Here is a 6,356-nt window from a genome sequence, read left to right on the forward strand (position 1 = left end):
CAGTGCGGGTGCAGAGCCAGGTGCGGCACATACCAGCCCTACCTATTGGCCGGGCTAGAGTGGGAATCGAGCCAGGTAAGCTTGGGCAGGCTCGGTGCTCAAGAGCTCCAGTGCGCCTGCACGGTCCGGTCTATCCAGAGCCACCTCTACACACCAGTCCTCCGGGAGCAGCTCCCCGCACCAGGCTTCCTGTGCATGTCCTCGATCCAGTACCACCAGTTCCAGCACCACGCACCAGGCCTCCAGTGCGCCTCGCCTGTTCAGCGCAGCCAGCGCTTTTCTCCTCTCCTGCGCTGTCGGAGTCTCCCGCCTGTTTAGCGCAGCCAGAGCCTTTCTCCTCTCCTGCGCTGCCGGAGTCTCCCATCTGCCCAGCGCCACCAGTGCTGCCAGTCTGCCCAGCGCCGCCAGTGCTCCCAGTCTGCCCAGCGTCGCCAGTCTGCCCAGCGCTGCCAGCTCCGCCAGTCTGCCCAGCGCCGCCAGTCTGCCCAGCGCCGCCAGTCTGCCCAGCACCGCCAGTCTACCCAGCGCCGCCAGACAACCAGTCTCTTCCAGATCTGCCAGACAACCAGTCTCTTCCAGATCTGCCAGCTAGCCAGGATTTACCGGAGCCTACTACCTGCCTGAGCTTCCTCTCAGTACTGGGCTTCCTCTCAGTACTGGGCTTCCTCTCAGCACCGGGCTTCCTCTCAGTACCGGGCTTCCCCTCAGTACCCGGCTTCCCCTCAGTACCGGGCTTCCCCTCAGTCCCGGGCTTCCCCTCAGTCCCGGGCTGCTTCGGTCCCAAGCTGCCCCTCTGTCCTGAGATGCCCCTCTGTCCTGAGATGCCCCTCTGTCCCGAGCTGCCCCTCTGTCCCGAGCTGCCCCTCTGTCCCGAGCTGCCCCTCTGTCCCGAGCTGCTCCTCTGTCCCGAGCTGCTCCTCAGTTATGTGGGGATCTGGGTGAGGACTATTAGGCCATGGTCAGCGGAGAAGGTGGATTATCCCAGGACGCGAAGGGGAGGAAATAGAACATTAATGGAGTGGGGTCCACGTCCCGAGCCAGAACCGCCACCATGGACAGACGCCCACCCGGACCCTCCCTATGCTCTTGAGGTGCGTCCGGGAGTCCGCACCTTAGGGGGGGTTCTGTCACGCCTTGGTCATTGTATTTGGTAGGCCAGGGTGTGACATGGGTTTATATGTTGTGTTTCGTATTGGGGTTTTATTAGCATTGGGATTGTGTATGATTAGGGGTGTGTCTAGTTAGGCTTGGCTGCCTGAGGCGGTTCTCAATTGGAGTCAGGTGCTTATCGTTGTCTCTGATTGGGAACCGTATTTAGGTAGCCTGAGTTCGCTTTGTATTTTGTGGGTGTTTGTTCATGTCTCTGTGTTGTAGTCACCAGATAGGCTGTAATTAGTTTCACGTTCCGTTCTGTTGTTTTTGTATAACAGTTATTTCATGTACCGCTATTCTGTTCATTAAAGTCATGAGTAACCTACACGCTGCATTTTGGTCCGACTTTCTTCATTCAACAGACGAACGCCGTTACAATCCTGTTTAAAACGGGAAAGTTTTTTTCCCCAAAATGAAAATACTGCCCCCTAACACCAAGATGTTAACAAGAAGTTAAGATTTTTAATTATATGACACTTGTATGTTCATGAATGTTTAATAATGCGAATATGTATTTGAATTGCGCGCCCTCCAATTTCACCCGATGTTGGCTAGCCCAAACCGCTTGCCCTCACCAGACCATACACATGATCTGTGGTTCTGAGGCTGGTTGGACACACTGCCAAATGCTCTAAAATGATGTTGGAGACGGGAAATAGCACTGGTGAACATTCCTCCAGTCACCATGCCAACTGTACTCGGCCTTAAAAACTTCAGACATCTGTGGCATTGTGTTGTGACAAAACTTTCAGCTCATGAAACATTTGACCAACACTTTACATGTTGCATTTGTGTTTTTGTTCATTGTATATATAAAACACAGGAAATCATGTTTTTGACTGTGCTACGTTTGTAACAAAGTGGGAATTTACGAGTTTCCCACTAGTAATTACCAGTTGAAGGGCCATTCAAATATACACTGCTCAAAAAATAAAGGGAACACTAAAATAACACATCCTAGATCTGAATGGATGAAATATTCTTATTAAATACTTTTTTCTTTACATAGTTGAATGTGCTGACAACAATATCACACAAAAAGTATCAATGGAAATCAAATTTATCAACCCATGGAGGTCTGGATTTGGAGTCACACTCAAAATGAAGGTGGAAAACCACACTACAGGCTGATCCAACTGATGTAATGTCCTTAAAACAAGTCAAAATGAGGCTCAGTAGTGTGTGTGGCCTCCACGTGCCTGTATGACCTCCCTATAACGCCTGGGCATGCTTCTGATGAGGTGGCGGATGGTCTCTCCTGAGGGATCTCCTCCCAGACCTGGACTAAAGCATCTGCCAACTCCTGGACAGTCTGTGGTGCAACGTGGCTTTGGTGGATGGAGCGAGACATGATGTGCTCAATGGGATTCAGGTCTGGGGAACGGGCGGGCCAGTCCATAGCATCAATGGCTGACACACTCCAGCCACATGAGGTCTAGCATTGTCTTGCATTAGGAGGAACCCAGGGCCAACCACACCAGCATATGGTCTCACAAGGGGTCTGAGGATCTCATATCGGTACCTAATGGCAGTCAGGCTACCTCTGGCGAGCACATGGAAAGAAATGCCACCCCACACCATGACTGACCCACCTCCAAACCGGTCATGCTGGAGGATGTTGCAGGCAGCAGAACATTCTCCACGGTGTCTCCAGACTGTCACGTCTGTCCCATGTGCTCAGGGTGAACCTGCTTTCATCTGTGAAGAGCACAGGGCGCCAGTGGCAAATTTGCCAATCTTGGTGTTCTCTGGCAAATGCCAAACGTCCTGCACGGTGTTGGGCTGTGAGCACAACCCTCACCTGTGGACGTCGGGCCCTCATACCACCCTAATGGAGTCTGTTTCTGACCGTTTGAGTAGACACATGCACATTTGTGGCCTGATGGAGGTCATTTTGCAGGGCTCTGGCAGTGCTCCTCCTGCTCCTCCTTGCACAAAGGTGGAGGTAGCGGTCCTGCTACTGGGTTGTTGCCCTCCTACGGCCTCCTCCACATCTCCTGATGTACTGGCTTGTGTCCTAGTAGCGCCTCCATGCTCTGGACACTATGCTGCCAGACACAGCAAAACTTCTTGCCACATCTCGCATTGATGTGCCATCCTGGATGAGCTGCACTACCTGAGCCACTTGTGTGGGTTGTAGACTCCGTGTCATGCTACCACTAGAGTGGAAGCACCGCCACGCCAGCATTCAAAAGTGATCAAAACATCAGCCAGGAAGCATAGGAACTGAGAAGTGGTCTGTGGTCCCCACCTGCAGCACCACTACTTTATTGGGGGTATCTTGCTAAATGCCTATAATTTCCACCTGTTGTCTATTCCATTTGCACAACAGCATGTGAAATTTATTGTCAATCAGTGTTGCTTCCTACGTGCACAGTTTGATTTCACAGAAGTGTGTTTGACTTGGAGTTACATTGTGTTGTTTAAGTGTTCCCTTTATTTTTTGAGCAGTGTATTTAACCCAGTCTTATGTGGAAAACATACATAAAGATGATATCTCTAACATTCTCTATGTCCCATTGATTCAGAGGGGTTTGGTTAAATTCGGAAGACACATTTCAGTTGAATGCATTAGGTTTTATTAGGTTGTACTGACATTAGGTTGTACTGGCTTGTTACCACCCTTTCCCATGTTGTTGATTGTGAGCGTATGGACAGAACCATTGAGGCCATCTCCATTTTTAAGTAGTCCATTTTCCCCTACTACTTCTATGAGTTTGGAAACATACTGAAAGGGTGCATACAGCCAGGTAGACTGTGTTGTTTGAACAGGTATAAAGCCAAGGTTAGCTATCTTACTGCCACCTACAGTTATGGAATGTTTGCTCACGAGTATAATCAATTGGCTGATTCCTCCTGATGACCCGGATGAAATCATGTAATCCTTCCTTCACTCATAGGAAGGCCTACCCAGTTGACTACTTTAAAATGGTGGAAGACCTCAATGGCAATGCCAATGCTAAAATAGGTTTTATTAATCTAGAGTCATCTAACTCTATTGTGGTAAATTCCCACTCCCCACTTGGTCACGAACGCAGCATGAAGTTTTCTTGTGGTTTATATAGTTTATATAGAAAGTTTTCTAAATGTTCTGCGAACGGAATGTATGTTTTAAGTAACATTCTTAGAACATGTTCTAAGGGTTAAATTTATTTTATTTCTTATGGATAGCTTTCTCAATATATTGAGAACATAATGGATGTGTTTTTAAATAACACTAAGAACATTCTATGAAATGTTTTTGTGGTTTTCATGGAAAGTTTTCTTTATGTTCTGAGAACAGAATTTAGAGCTTATTGACATTCCCAGAATATTACCAAGAACTGACATAAAAGAGAACAATACATTCTCTGAATACATCAATCCATCAATCGATCAATCAATCAATCAATCAATCAATCAATCAATCAATCAATCAATCAATCAATCAATCAATCAATCAATCAAATGTATTTATTTATAAAGCCCTTCTTACATCAGCTGATGTCACAATGTGCTGTACAGAAACCCAGCCTAAAACCCCAAACTGCAAGCAATGCAGGTGTAGAAGCACGGTGACTAGGAAAAACTCCATAGAAAGGCCGGAACCTAGGAAGAAACCTAGAGAGGAACCAGACTATGAGGGGTGGCCAGTCCTCTTCTGGCTGTGCCGGGTGGAGATTATAACAGAACATGGCCAAGATGTTCAAATGTTCATAGATGACCAGCAGGGTCAAATAATAATAATCACAGTGGTTGTAGAGGGTGCAACAGGTCAGCACCTCAGGAGTAAATGTCAGTTGGCTTTTCATTACTTTTCACAGCACCTGCTGTCTCTAGAGAATTTAAAACAGCAGATCTGGGACAGGTAGCACATCCGGTGAACTGAGGAACATCAGTTAAGTCACACCATTTTTGAGTACGTTCCCAGAATGTAGTAAAAACATGACATTAAATCGAACCAGATGGGAACTTGTGTGGAATGTTGTATGGAAGTACTGAAATTCCCACAGAAGGATGTTGTTTCTGAAAGTTCTCTGCACTTTGACAACATTCCCAATGTCAAATCATTTAGTGTTCCTAGAATAATACTTAAAATAAATTGAACCATTCGTGAATCTTTAGGAAACCAAGAAAATAAAGTTTTTTTTGTCAAGTTCCTTAATGTGCTGAGAATGTTCCAAAACAAAGCAATTATCCTGCACTATTTCCAGGAAGTTGTGGGAAGCTTGAATGCAAAATAACCATAGGACAACCACGTTCTCACCAAGTTCTTAGAATGAGATCCCTGTCTTTCCCTCACTCCACCATACTCTCATACCTTCTTAGGGGACGTCTAGAGAGGGGCTGCAGGTGCCATTTCAAGAACAAATGACAAATGACTACTGTGCTTTCTGTTCTGTAACTGTGTGACTGTACTGTACTGTACCTGGCCAGCAGTCACATGTATAGTTCCCCTCGTCCTCCACACAGGTGGCGCTGTTGACACAGGGCTGGGGATTGCATGGAAGGAGAGGAGTTTCACAGTGTCGCCCAGTGAAGGTGGTCTGAGAGCAGTTGCAGCTGTACCTGAACGATAACGATTTTTAGTTACATATCTTTCAGTTTCAGTGCTAATTACCTTTCCAATAAAAAGTGAAGCTATACAAGCAAGCATTATGCACGGCGTTTCTTGTTTTACTCCACAAAATTCAAATCTCTCACACACACACAAACTTCTTACTCATTAAAACCCCTTCAGGACACAGAGCCCCATTTTTGGCATGGCTGGTCTTGGCACTCGTCAATTTCGATTTCACAGTGGTCTGTGAAACTGGACATGCAGGTACACGAGAAACTGTTGACGTAGTCATGACAACTCCCACCCTTGACACTCATCAATCTGGACCTCACAGGTGGCATCTGGAACATCAAACATCCAATATGGCCGACAGAGTCAGTCACAGGGTTCTGGTCGTATAATACACATTGGCCAAATCATCTGGACAGGTCAGTTTATGGAAACATGAAGGGGAATATCAACATGCACCTGTGGAGATAATACTCAATGTCAAATGCTTTCATGTTGAATGGCTTACTTATCATTATATACTGATATTAGAGGCTCTGTTTCCTTTACTCGTGTTGTTAATGTTTGTTTCTGTGTCAGTTTTGACATAAGCCCCCCTGCGTGGCTTTCATCTGTGTTCTACTATGTAATTCTGAATCCCCGATCAATCATACTG

This window comes from Oncorhynchus gorbuscha, linkage group LG06, assembly GCF_021184085.1.
Source record: "Oncorhynchus gorbuscha isolate QuinsamMale2020 ecotype Even-year linkage group LG06, OgorEven_v1.0, whole genome shotgun sequence".
Lineage (NCBI taxonomy): Eukaryota > Metazoa > Chordata > Actinopteri > Salmoniformes > Salmonidae > Oncorhynchus > Oncorhynchus gorbuscha.